At 43.3% G+C, this 14,932-nt stretch overlaps 1 non-coding gene and 1 pseudogene across 1 annotated transcript; one reads left to right on the forward strand and one right to left on the reverse strand.

Moving 5' to 3' along the window:
* Nucleotides 1–379: 379 nt before the first annotated feature.
* Nucleotides 380–1,702, reverse strand: LOC137216502 (tubulin beta chain pseudogene; annotated as a pseudogene).
* Nucleotides 1,703–11,067: 9,365 nt separating this feature from the next.
* Nucleotides 11,068–11,174, forward strand: LOC137217712 (U6 spliceosomal RNA). The gene has a single exon (XR_010940214.1). It is a non-coding gene; the product is annotated as a U6 spliceosomal RNA (small nuclear RNA).
* Nucleotides 11,175–14,932: the final 3,758 nt, after the last annotated feature.

Consider the following 14,932-nt stretch of genomic DNA (forward strand, 5'->3'; position numbering starts at 1 on the left):
TGGTGGTCATCTATCTGGGTTACCAGCACATGGTTTTAAATGGGATTTGATGAGACCCAGCTTCTTGAAAGGTTATCTCAAAAACAGAGAGGGAAATGTTAACTGGACAGATGGGAGGAGTAGGCACCAGAAGGAAATACAGGGTTACCCAGAATGGCAGAAATCTAGGTTCCCCAGAGTGGAAAGAGAGAGGAGACATTCAACAAACAACAGATATTTATTGTGCGCCTATTATGTGCCAGGCACTGTTCTAGAACTACCCTCCAAAAAAAAAGAAAAAACAAGACAGAGGCAGAAAACGCAAATTCTGAGGGAGAGGAAAGGGGCGGCTGAGGAAGGCAGAGGGGACTGAGAAGCCTGCGGTGGTGGGGACTTGGCCTTAGGCCTCCTCACCGAAACCCTCCTCCTCTTCTGGGGTGGCATCCTGGTACTGCTGGTACTCGGAGACGAGGTCGTTCATGTTGCTCGCAGCCTCGGTGAACTCCATCTCGTCCATGCCCTCACCTGTGTACCAGTGGAGGAAGGCCTTCCGGCGGAACATGGCAGTGAACTGCTCTGAGATGCACTTGAACGGCTCCTGGATGGCTGTGCTGTTTCCAGTGAAGGTGACCGTCATCTTGAGGCCACGGGGTGGGATGTCGCAGACGGCCGTCTTGACATTGTTGGGGATCCATTCCACGAAGTAGCTGCTGTTCTTGTTCTGCAGGTTGAGCATCTGCTCATCCACCTCCTTCATGGACATCCGCCCACGGAGGATAGCAGCCACGGTGACATACCGGCCATGGCGGGGGTCACAGGCAGCCATCATGTTCTTGGCATCCAAGACCTGCTGGGTGAGCTCCGGCACAGTGAGGGCCCGATACTGCTGGCTTCCACGGCTGGTTAGAGGCGCAAAGCCAGGCATGAAAAAGTGGAGACGTGGGAAGGGCACCATGTTGGCTGCCAGCTTGTGGAGGTCAGCATTGAGCTGGCCAGGGAAGCGGAGGCAGGTGGTGACACCACTCATGGTGGCCGAGACGAGGTGGTTCAGGTCCCCATAGGTTGGCGTGGTCAGCTTGAGGGTGCGGAAGCGGATGTCGTAAAGGGCCTCGTTGTCAATGCAGTAGGTCTCATAGTGTTCTCCACCAGCTGATGGACGGAGAGGGTGGCGTTCTAGGGCTCCACCACGGTGTCGGACACTTTCGGCGAGGACGCCACACTGAAGGTGTTCAGGATGTGGTCAGGATATTCTTCACGGATCTTGCTGATGAGCAAGGTGTCCATTCCAGAACCCGTGCCCCCGCCCAGCAAGTGGGTCAGCTGGAAGCCCTGCAGGCAGTCACAGCTCTCGGCCTCCTTCCGAGCCACATCCAACACCGAGTCGACCAGCTCGGCCCCCTCTGTACAGGGGCCCCTGGCCCAGTTGTTGCCTGTCCCAGACTGATCAAGAACAAAGTTTTCTGGTCTGAAGATCTGACCAAAAGGACCTGAGCGAACAGAGTCCATGGTCCCGGGTTCTAGATCCACCAAGATAGCACGAGGAATATATTTGCCCCCTATGGCTTCACTGTAGTATACGGAGATGCGGTCCAGCTGCAGGTCGCTATCCCCATGATAGGTGCCAGTGGGTTCAATGACATGTTCATCACTGATCACCTCCCAGAACTTGGCACCAATCTGATTGCCACACTGAATGGCCTGGATGTGCACAATTTCCCTCATTTTAAAATGTACTGTAATCTTTTTGCTCACCTCAAAGTATGTACAGGGCAAGAAAATGATATGTAATTAGTTTTTCTCTGCTGCCGGTCACAGGCTGGAAGGATGGGACGGGGCCTGGAGGCTGGAGCAGCGAGGTCCGAACGCGGAGGCAGGAAGGTTCTGAGAGCTGTGCTAACCTTTAGTATGCATTATCTCATTGAATCTCTCACATCAAGGCTATCAAGTAGAGACTATATATTTCCCATGTTATTGATGAGGACATTATTTCTAGCCCTGACAAACTATAATTTATGTATCATTATCCATATTTTACAGGTAATGAAACTGAGTCTTAGAAATATAAGGTAATTTAGCTGCCCAGGGTCACCCAGCTAACAATTGGCAGAGTCCAATTTCCAACTCAAAGCTACACTCTCTGATGCACTGCCTCTTTAAGAAAAACAGCCATACATTGCCTGAATGCAAATCTTACACTCCTAAATGCCCATGATCATAAACAAAATTAAAATGCTATAATAAACTAAGAAAATGATTAATAACAGATTTGGCAAAAGGTAGTTATCCTTAATATATAAAGAGCTAATACAAATTGAAAAGAAAAACACTCTGACCCCAATGGAAAAAGAGATCAAGGTCAGGTACAGCAGTTCACAAAAGAGAAAACGTGTGTGTACAGGTGTGTGCACATGTGTACGCATGTATGCAATATACATATATAAGACTGGAGGGAAAAATCCAAAGCATTAACAAGTAATTCTTAGTGGTGAAATTATTAAATCATTTATTTATGACTTTATACTTTTTGTGTTTTTCACATTGTCTACAATGAGTATATTTTAGTTTTATGATCTGAGAAAAATGAAAGCTAGTCATGTTGGCACCGAATAAACTTGGTCTCATTGTAATTGCTAATCTTGTGCTCCACTGTCCTCTGGAAGTTCGCATTTGCATTTGACAAATTTCTCTGGGACAACATTCATTCATCCATTCGTTCTTTCATTCATTCATTCATCCAGCTAGTATATTTATTGAGCATCTACTAGTGTGTAGCCAGGCAATAAATAAGTAAAATATGCAGACATGGGCTTTGCATACAAAAAGCTACATAAGAAGACAGACCTTAAGCAAATTACGTGATTAATTAATCATTAATGGTGCCTAAGATCTCCTAAACTATTACAGATGGTTACCTACACTCTACTTATTCCTTTCATCTCTGTTTAGGCTAGGTCAAATGATCCCAATCCACTGAAAAAATCTATCTACCGGGTTTTTATTAATAGTAAGAGGGTGATGTCTTATGGAACAAATGAGCAAGGCATTTAATACAGATGCTGTCTCCAATTAAATTTTTAATTGAAAATTTTATTGAGATAATTGTAGATTCACATGCAGTTGTAATAAATAATACAGAAAGATACCATGTATTTTGCCCAGTGCCCCCGATGGTAATGTTTTACAGAACTATAGTACAATATCACAACCAGAATACTGATATTGATATAGTCTACCTATCTTATTCAGATTTCCCCAATTTTACTTGTACTCATTTGTGTGTACACGCATGTGTGTGTGTATATGAGTATTCAGTTCTATGTAATTTTATCAATTTGTAGGTTCTTGTGACAATCACTACAGTCAAGACACAGACTAGTTCCATCACCGCAAGGATCTCTTGTGTTGGTCACTTACAACCATACCCACCTTCCTCCTCCACCCACCCCACCCCATCCCTAACCCCTGGCAGCCACTAATCTGTTCTCCAGGATATACAAATGGGCAAAAGATATGAAGAGACGTTTCAGGGAAGAGGATATAAAGATGACAAATAAGCACATAAAAATATGCTCGACATCATTAACCATCAGGGAAATACAAATTAAAACCACACTGAGATGTCACTAAATACCTATCAGAATAGCTAACATTTTAAAAAGTGACAACACCAAATGGTGGCAAGGATGTGGAGAAATTGGATCACTCATCCATTGATGATATGAATGTAGTATGATACAGCCACGCTGGAATAAAATATTGGCAAAACTATTGGCAAAAAAATATTGGCAAAACTAAACATGCCTACACATGAAACATATAAAGTTATAAACCAATGTTACCTCAATTTAAATTTTTTTTCAAAAATATTAAAATTAAACTCTATAAATCTAACCACTCAAAAAAAAAAACAACAACAACTAACCATGCAGTTACCATACAGCCCAGCAATTGCATCCATGGATATTTACCCCCAAATAAGTGAAAATTTAAGTTCACACAAAAACATGTACGCAAATGTTCACAGCAGCTTTATTTGTAAAATCCCAAACTGAAAACCCAAATACCCTCCACCAAATGAATAGACAAACTGTGGTACATCCATGCCATGGAATACTATTCAGCAATACATACAACGTCCTGGATGAATCTCCGGGGCATTATGCTTAGTCAAAAAAGCCAGTCCCAAAAGGTTGTATGTTGTATTATTATTCCACATACATAACATTTTTGAAATGCAATACATTGTAATTACTTGTTTTTTTGTTTGATTCTCCTTCTCAAGCTCTTTGACAAAACCATCTTTATAAATCAATAGTTCAAATGATTTTGGCAGTTTCCATTATAAGGAGTGTATCATGTTTGGTTATCAAATCCATCTTGCTGTGATCTACACCCAATATAATTATATCATAGATTTTCAAGGGGCAGAGAGCATTCTAACTGCCAACCATAACTATCTCCAACATACGGATGAAAAAACTGAGGTTCAGAGAGGGTAAATGTTTTGCCCAAGATTGCATAGCAAGCTCCTAGTATCAGGACCACAGAGATATCCTCAGTCTCGGCAAAAACTCTCCGCTGCTTCACTCCAACACTTCTACTTGGGTGCAGTGCCACTGTTTTCACGGTTTTCCTCCTGCTGCCCAAGGCACTTCCTTACCTTGTGAAGAAGCCTCTGCTGCTGTCAATCAGGACCCTTGCTGGAGATGCCAAGTGAAAAAATGTACATTCAGTACAGCCTTGCTCAGTTTGTGCTTGCTTGGCAATGATGATGATGGTGGCAACAATGACAACCGCTAACGTTTACTGGGGGCTTACTATGTGCCAGGCACTGTTCTATTGGGTTGGCCAAAAAGTTCGTTCGGTTTTAAAGTAAAAATATGACACATTTTTCATTTTCACCAGGAAATTTATTGAACAACATATTCACCCTTTTGTTTCACTACCTTCTGCCATTTTTCAGGCAACTTCATAATTCCATCTTCCCAAAACTTTTTATCTTTTTGAGCAAAGAACTGTTCCAGGTGCCTTTTACAGTCTTCCATGGAATTGAAATTTTCTCCATTAAGAGAATTTTGTAAACACCGAAATAAATGGAAATCCGAAGGTGCAATGTCTGGTGAATACGGCGGATGAATCAGAACTTCACAGCCAAGCTGTAACCGTTTTTGTCTGGTCATCAAAGAAACATGCGGTCTTGGCGTTATCCTGATGGAAGATTATGCATTTTCTGTTGACTAATTCCAGACGCTTTTCATCGAGTGCTGCTTTCAGTTGGTCTAATTGGGAGCAGTACTTGTTGGAATTAATCGTTTGGTTTTCCGGAAGGAGCTCATAATAGAGGACTCCCTTCCAATCCCACCACATACACAACATCACCTTCTTTGGATGAAGACCAGCCTTTGGTGTGGTTAGTGGTGGTTCATTTCACTTGCCCCACATCTCTTCCGTTCCACATTATTGTACCGTATCCACATTTCATTGCCTGTCACAATTTGTTTAAAAAACTGGAACGTTTTTGTTACATTTAAGTAAAGAATCGCATGTGGAAATACGGTCAAGAAGGTTTTTTTCGCTTAACTTATGTGGAACCCAAACATCAAAGTGATTCACATAACCAAGCCGGTACAAATGATTTTCAACACTTGATCTGGATATGTTGAGTATGTCGGCTATCTCCCACGTGGTATAATGTTGATTGTTCTCAATTAATGTCTCGATTTGATCGCTATCAACTTCAACTGGTCTACCCGACCGTGGAACATTGTCCAGAGAGAAATCTTCAGTGCGAAACTTCACAAACCACTTTGACACGTTTGATCAGTCAAAGCACCTTCTCCATACACTGCACAAATCTTTTTTTTTTTGCGTTTCATTTGTGTTTTTACCTTTCTTGAAATAATAAAGCATAATATGCCAAAAATGTTGCTTTTTTTCTTCCATCTTCAATATTAAAATGGCTACACAAAAATTCACCAGTTTTGATAAGCTTTTTTTTTTTGATGCACGCCGATATGACAGCTGTCACAATACAACCACCAAAATTGTTTCGAATGAAGTTAAAGACAACTAAGGGCTACTAGAGTCATCTTATGGAAAAAAATGAACGAACTTTTTGGCTAACCCAATAAATGCTTTACTTGTATTAACTCATTTAATCCTTATGACAACTCTACAAAGTGGGTGCATAGGGCTCTTGATTAATAGTACTTCTTCAACCATTTTCTTTTTCTGTGCGCCATGTGGCACCAGTGTCCTCTGCTGTGTAGGGAAAGCCTCTCTTGGGGATGAGTCCAGAAATCATGGTGATTTAACCTGGTATTTGCTCCCCCATCCTCTGACATTACCCCACAAGACCCCTGTGTTTTCAGAAGTAAGCAGAAGGTTCAACTGTGACAATCATAGTCATACTCTTGGATTGCTGATCCCCTAGAAACCTGTACAAGGTAAATCCATGAGGTGGTTCCAGCTACTGCTGTTCCTTCTTCGTGGGAGAACTGTCTGGGTGTAAGGCAGGAGCCCAACACAGTGGTTGAGAATCTCAGCTCCACCACTTCTTAGTGCAGGCCCTGAGGCAAGGTACTTATTCCGAGCCTCACAGTTTCTCCATCTGTATAACAGAGATAATAACATTCACCTTGGAGGACTGCCGAAGGGATTAGAAATTATGTATATAAAGAGCCTGACACATCGAAGTCTGTCAAGCGTGGCTAGTGTTGGTATGACACGTGTGCAGCCACTCATTTGTCAATACAATCTGTTCCCTCTCTTCCTCAGTTTAAGACTTCCTCTACTTGAGAACGTTCTTAAGATCACCAAACCTGGAACTCCAGATCGTTGTTAAAGACCTATATGACCATCCAGTGATGGTACTTGAAACACACAAAGTTTACTGGGAGAGGGAATGGATGTTGGGTATTTTTTTTTTGCTTTAGCTGAATCATCTCCTTTTTGTGTTCTCTCTGGTCTGCTTTAGGCTGCTACTGTCATTCCTGGCTTTCAGCTGTTCTAGAAGATGCTACAATTCCTACAATTCCCTGTTCTTGATCTTAAATTCTACCTTCTTCCACAACATCCATCTGAAGGCTTTGCTATTGCTGTTTCTAAGCTAGTTTATCTCTCAGCATCTTGGTCCACTTTCTCTTCACACTGCTTCCTCAAATCCCCTTTCTTCTCTGAAGCTGATTCACCCACGCTGCTAATTCATTCAGCATTTATTGATCACCTACTTGGAGCCAGATACTATTCCTAGCAGTAAGGATACAGGGATGAACCCAATGGACAAAAGCCCTGCCCTTATGGGGTTTGTGGTCTAGTCAGAATATCTACCTAATTTCTATTATTAATTTGGCCAAAATTTAAAGCAATTTTTACATTATGTATTATTTTGGAAATGTTTAACATTTGAGGGAAATGTTCTAATTTATAGGGCAATGCCAAAGCTATATCGGAGTCTTCAGTTTCCACAGTCCTGCTGCGTGCCTTTAACTTGTGCCATAACACCTGGAGCCAGGACCGTAAGAGACAAAAAGGGAGGAGCCGTTCCTCACTTGCCCCTCCTGTCCCTACCTGGCCCACTCCTATTTGTTAAGCTTTGTGATTTCAGCCCTTGTAGTCCTCCCTCCACAGGCTGACTTGTCCCAGTTTGAAAACTGTATGACCCAGCATCTCTTCAGTTTGGTGCGTAGAGAGCTCATTCTTGTCCCTGCTTCCTGGCTCTCAACCCATGACCTAAATCCTCGGTACTACTCTCGTGGCAAACAGATCCCTGGCTCCTTCTTAGGGATCATCTTTTTGATAAAGATCAGTCCTCTGTGTAGACTCCTCCCAGCTACTAAACCTCCCTCTTGGTTCAGGAGTGTTCACCACGGAAACCTCTCAGGGCCACATTGGACTACTGCCCCAAACTCAATGTCAGCAGGCCTATATGAGTAATAACTATGGGATCATCAACTTCTTCCTCCCTACATCCTTCTCCAGCTAGTGAAACGACATTCTTTTTCTCCCTCTTTTTTTTTCTCAATCCCCCTTTCTTTCCACTTGAAATTAATCTTCCTAAATGTATAGCCCACATTTACTTTCTTGCCATACTCACTTCCTATATTAAACAGCGTTCTCCAGAGAAATAGAACCAATATAGATATAGATAGATAGATAGATAGGAGGTTATGGGAATTAGCTCGTGTGACTATGGAAGCAGGTAAGTTCTACAATCTGCCATCTGGAATACAGAGAACCAGGAGAGTGGGTGGTGTAATTCAATCAGAGTCCAAAGGTCTGAGAATCTGGGAGGATGGGAGGGAAGGCACTGGTGTAAGCCCCAGAGTCTGAAAGCCCAAGAACCAGGAGCTCCAGTTACTGACGGCAGGAGAATATGGACGTCCCAGCTCAAGAACAGACAGCAAATTAGCCCTTGCTCCACGTTTCTGTTCTATTTGGGTCCTCAGTGGGTCGCATGATCCCCACCCACATTGGTGAGGGTGGATCTCTTTACTTAGTCTACTGAGTCCAATGTAAATATCTCCCATAAACACCCTCACAGACACACTGAGAAATAAGGTTTTACCAACTTTATAGGTATCCCTTAGCCCAGTCAAGTTGACACATAAAATTAACTATCATGCTTCCCAATCACCGGTTCAAAGTTAACTTAGATCCTACAGGTCAGTCCTCCTCCGAAAATGGTCTCACCCAGACCTCTAAACACCTCCTTGCTCAAATCATTTGCATGTTTGGCAGTCTGGAAACTCTCCTCACTTCATTCCCATGACACCACACTCCTCTTTTCTTTCTTCCTATCTCTCTGACAAATCTTTCTAATTCTTCTTTGTAGGCTTATCTTCCTCTACCTTGCCGTTAAATTCTGGAGTTCTTGTTCCTGTCCTCTGGAGTTCTTGTTCCTGTCCTCAGCCCATTCCTCTTCCACTCTACTCATCCCCCTGGGTGGTCACATACATTGCCATGGCTTCAGTTACACCTACATATCAGTGATTCCCAACCTCCGTATGTGGCCCAGATACCATTCCTGAGCTTGAGACATGCAGCTTTGTATTAGTCAGGAGGGAATAGGTTACAAATTTGCTTTAAACAATTCAAAAACCTCAGTGGTTTAACACAAGTTGATTTCTTACACATGCTGTATGGGAAATATAGATCCAGTAACATTCCAAAGCACTGTCCTCCAGCATTCAGGCTGATGGAAATGCCATTATCCTGTACCTACACATGATGGGATACTCAGCCAGCTTGGTCAATGCAACAGGGGAAGACAGACTGGAGAATTATACTTTTAAATAAATACTTTGGCCCAGAAGCAACTCACATTATTACCACTCACAGCCCATTGGTTAGAAGTAGTCACAAGATCCCATCTAACTTCAAGTGGAATCCTCCACTGTGCTGATAAGAATAGGAGAACCAGATATGGGTGAGCTCTACAAGCCTTTATCAAAATATCCAACAGAGTACTAGATATCTCCATGTTACTGTTAAATAGGCACATAAAACTGAATATGTCCAAAACAGAACTCTTGCCTATAGCACTGCCCTGGATTCATAATTATTCTCTCTGCCTCCAGTCTTGCCCTCTTCCTATGAAATCAATATACTCTCCACCTTACATTCATAAAGATCTTTCTTAAACACAAATGTGATTGTGTCATTCTCATGGTTAAAACACTATTCAGTGGCTCCGTGTTGCTCAAGATGTGGCATCAAGGCCATGATCTGGCCTTTACCACCTCTCCAGTCTCGCCGCTGTCCCCTTTCCTCTTGGGCGCCATCCCAAGCTCCTTGCAATTCCTTGAGCACACCACATTGTCCCATATGCCCCACACCTTTGCACATGCTGGTATGCCCTTCCTTGCCACTCCTTGGACCATCCTTTGTACCAGTCTGACTCCTTCTTACTTTTTAAAACTCAGCTCAGCCATCCCCTCCTTGATGAAGTTTTTCCCTGAAATCCTGTGCTTACTCCATTTACGCAAGAAATAGGTCCAGAGTCCAGGAAGTAAGTTAGATCAGTGAACTAAGCAAAATATCTGCATAATAATAAAAAGAATTTATTCACTGATGATTTAGCTCTGTATCTACAGCTGCACTATCCGATATGGTGGCCAGTAGCTACATGTGGCTATTTAAATTTATATTTATATTTTAAATTCACATTAAAATAAGACATTTAGTTCCTTAGGCATGCTAGCCACATTTCAAGTGCTTAATACCATATGTGGCCAATTACTACTACACTGGACTGTGCGAATATAGAACATTTCCATCGATGCAGAAAGTTCCATTGGACAGTGCTGCTCTAGACCATGCTGGGCACTTTACATATACTATCTCATTCAATTCTCAAGGCAGCCACATGAAGAAGGTGCCCTTTGTTTCAAAGGAGCCCCATTTTACAGATGAGGACGCTGAGATTCAGTCTGAGAATGGCAGAAATGAGAGTTCAGCTCAGGTCCATCCACTGCCAGAGTCCATGCTTTTTTCCACCACTCCACAGCACTCCTCAGTAAAGGTTCTACCTCCAGGCTAGAGGCGGGGCATAAACAGTCCAAAGGCAGGCAAAGTAGAAGAACCAAAATGTCACTAACTCCTCTATGGAAGGTCTTTTCAGACAAGGACACCACGTGCATGTCTTTCTGCAGCTGTAACTCCAGACTTCAGAGTATAGATTTGACCGAGCTCATAAGCTAAGAAAACGAGGCACACTGAGCTGCAGTACGGGAGTTACTGACATTGTTACTGTTCATGTGTTTCAATTAAATATATTTTGGGGGACTTCCCTGATGGTCCAGTAGTAAAGAATCCGCCTTCCAATGCAGGGGACGCGGGTTCAATCCCTGGTTGGGGAACTAAGATCCCACATGCCTCGGGGCAACTAAGCCCACACGCCACAACTACTGAGCCCACATGCCTCAACGAGAGAGCCTGCGTGCTGCAAACTACAGAGCCCATGCACCCTGGAGCCTGTGCGCCACAACTAGAGAGAAGCCCATGAGCCACAACAAAGAGCCGTGCCACAATAAAAGATCCCGCATGCCTCAACGAAGACCCTGCATGCCGCAAGTAAGACCTGACGCAGTGCTTGCTTCAGCAGCACATATACTAAAATTGGAACAATACAGAGAAGATTAGCATGGCCCCTGTGCAAAGATGACACGCAAATTCGTGAAGCATTCCATATTTTTTGTGGCCACCTAGAGGGGTGGGATAAGGAGGGAGGGAGGGAGACGCAAGAGGGAGGGGATATGGGGATATATGTATAGCTGATTCACTTTTATAAAGCAGAAACTAACACGCCATTGTAAAGGAATTATACTCCAATAAAGATGTTAAAAAAATAAAAACGGGACTTCCCTGGTGGCGCAGTGGTTAAGAATCCACCTGCCAATGCAGGGGACACGGGTTGGAGCCCTGGTCCGGGAAGATCCCACATGCTATGGAGCAACTAAGCCAGTGCGCCACAACTACTGAGCCTGTGCTCTAGAGCCCACGAGCCACAACTACTGAGCCTGCGTGCTGCAACTACTGAAACCCATGTGCCTAGAGCCCGTGCTCTGCAACGAGAGGTCACTGCAATAAGAAGCCTGCGCACTGCAACGAAGAGTAGCCCCCGCTCGCCACAACTAGAGAAAGCCCGTGCACAGCAACGAAGACCCAGCACAGCCAAAAATAAATAAATAAATAAATTTAAAAAAACAAAGACCTGATGCAGCCAAAAAAATAAAGAAATTAAATAAATATTTTTTTGAAGTGATAGCATTTTTTAAAAAATGTATTTTCCTTGTCAAGGCCAAGACAGTCTAAGTTCAGACCCCTGCTCTGCAACACACTTGCTATGGGACTTTGGGCAAGTTAACTAATCCCTGCAAAATCTGTAAAATAATAATAATAATATTGTGTCTCTCAGAGGGTTACTGTGAGAATTAAGTGAGATGAGTGCAAAGTGCCCACCACTCATATATAATAGCTATTATTGCTCCAAAGCAACGTATTCCCACTTTGGCACGTGATTCCCATGGAATCAATTCCTAGAAATAATACCTGGATTTGAACTAACTGTTGAAAAATTCACATCATTAGAAGCCAGGACTTGGAGGTTAAGATCTCTCCCTGTCTACACACTACCTCCTTATTATCAAGAGCACTTTTATCCATTCCTCTGCTGATGGACATCTAGGTTGTTTCCACATCTTGGCTACTGTGAACAGTCAGTGCTACAATGAACACGGGAGTGCTAATATTGCCTCGAGATTTTTAATTCTTTTGGATAAATGCCTAGAAGTGGGAAAGCTAGACCATATGGTAGTTCTGTTTTTAATTTTTTGAGAAACCTCCACACTGTTTTCCATAGCAGCTGCACCATTTTGCATTCCCTCCCAACAGTGCAAGTATTCCAGTTTCTCCACATCCGTACCAAAACTTATTAGCTTTGATTTTTTCTGACAATGGAACATTATTCATCCTTGAAAAAGAAGGAAATTCTGCAATATGCAACAACATGAATGAACCTTGAGGACATCATGCTAAGTGGAATAAGCCAGTCGCAGAAAGACAAATATGGCATGATTTTCCTTATATGAGGCATCAAAATAGTCAAATTCATAGAACCAAAGCATAGAATAGTAGGGCTGCCCTGGTGGCGCAGTGGTTAAGAATCCTCCTGCCAGTGCAGGGGACACAGGTTCGAGCCCTGGTCCGGGAAGATCCCACATGCTGCCAAGCAACTAAGCCCATGCGCCACAACTACTGAGGCTGCGCTCTAGAGCCTACGAGCCACAACTACTGAGCCCATGTGCCACAACTAACGAAGCCCACACACCTAGAGCCCATGCTCCGCAACAAGAGAAGCCACTGCAACGAGAAGCCTGCGCACCGCAACGAAGAGTAGCCCCCGCTCAACGCAACTAGAGAAAGCCCATGTGCAGCAATGAAGACCCAACGCAACCAAAAATAAATTTTAAAAAAGGCATAGAATGGTAGTTGCCAAGAAAGGGGCAAGTTACTAATCAGTGGGCATAAAGTCTCAATCAAGGAAAATGAATTAGTTATAAATAAAATTTTAAACATGATTTAATATAATTTTGAAGTATAATAAATCACTTTTATTGAAGGCACCTCACCCCCTCCTAGGTATTCTCTCAAATGATCAGTTGATAATGTATCTGCTGTCTGAGATAACGGGCTATTGAGATAGACATGGATAAGTCACAGTAGTCCCCAAACAAATTTTGCCAAGAAAATAACATCTAGGGACTTCCCTGGTGGCATAGTGTATAAGACTCTCCACGCTCCCAATGCAGGGGCCCCAGGTTCGATCCCTGGTCAGGGAACTAGATCCCACATGCTGCAACTAAGAGGTCACATGCCGCAACTGAGATTTCTCATGCCACAACTAAGGAGCCTGCCTGCCTGCCACAACTAAGAAGCCCGCCTGCCACAACTTAAGGAGCCCACATGCTGCAAATAAGCAGCTGGCGAGCCGCAACTAAGGAGGCTGCCTGCCGCAACTAAGACCCGGTGCAACCGAATAAATAAATAAATAAATATTTTTAGAAAGAGAGAAAATGACATCTAGTGAGTCCAAAGACCTGGGATCCACCACATAAAACAGACTTTCACTGCTCCCTCTCACCTTCCCCAGGGTTACTCTACACTCAGTCACCCTGACCCACCTTTCAGTGTTCTCCCTTGCCACTGGGTCTTCTCACAAACACACACACAAACACATACATACAGAGAGGGGACCAGCATATAATAGTCATTAAGAAAATACCTCCTCAGTGAATAAATGAAGGAAGTGGAATTGTTCTGATTATATTGGGATAGAGGGTGTCCCCAGAGTCTCCTCTGTGATGGTTCTGAGAAGTCTCCCAAGAGCACAACTGGATAACCACCAGATTAGAAGTTCCCTATGATCCTTCCCTTATCTACCAGACTGTGATCCTGCAATGGATTTTTTAAAGGGAAGAGGAAAAAGCAAAGTACTAATACTGGATATCAGCAAAGAAATCAGTGTATTTTGTCTCAGAGTCATTTTCATCCATTTACATTTCCCCAGGAGAGAAAGAGAATATGACTAGCCATGACAGGGATGTGAGGGATGCATGTTGACTCCAGGACCCATCCTCTTTTCAGTTTGATCGTTCACATTCCATTAGTGGCTTTCACTGTGTGAAGTGAGAGGATATTCCAATGTTATGGCCCCTGTTTGGTCCCCCAACTTATATCTGCCCGTGGCCATGCCTCTGCCCGTGCCCTGTTACTCGCCATCACGTATCTACTCAGTGCCTATTTGAAGATCAAGGGAAAAAACTTACGGATGTGCAGAAGATTTTCAAGGGATCAGACTTGAGAGCATGAAATCCTTACCAGTTTAACCCCAGCCAAGAGATAATTCTCTCTCTGGACATTCAAAGAAGAATGAAATTGTGCTCAAAAGACACCTAGAGCCAACCAGATTGGTTACCAAGTGGATGCAGCCTGGCAAGAGGTTTGCATGGTGGAAAAAAATGTGTTTTCATTTGTGTTTCAGTCTCCAGGACTGCTTTAGGAGCTGAAGATCAGAAACTGAAAGTGGACAGGCAGGCATTATCTGCAGTTGAACTTTTTACAACTGTGAATGCTGGAAAGGGCAAAATCACATAGTGCAAGCCGGGGTCTTAAAGATAATGCCTTTACATCCAGACATCTCTCCCCTGAGAATTCCTCAGGGCCAGTGCTGAAAAACGCTCATGCTTTTTATAGTAATCTTCCTGGCTGCCCTCAAGAGCATTTTATAAAGTGTTTTATATGTACTAGAAGTCAGAAGAGTTACAAGTGGGATTCTGAGTGCAATGGTTAGATACATTATTTTTTTTTTTTTGCGGTACGCGGGCCTCTCACTGTTGCGGCCTCTCCCATTGCGGAGCACAGGCTCCGGACGCGCAGGCTCAGCGGCCATGGC

Source organism: Pseudorca crassidens, chromosome X (genome assembly GCF_039906515.1).
Source record: "Pseudorca crassidens isolate mPseCra1 chromosome X, mPseCra1.hap1, whole genome shotgun sequence".
Classification (NCBI taxonomy): domain Eukaryota; kingdom Metazoa; phylum Chordata; class Mammalia; order Artiodactyla; family Delphinidae; genus Pseudorca; species Pseudorca crassidens.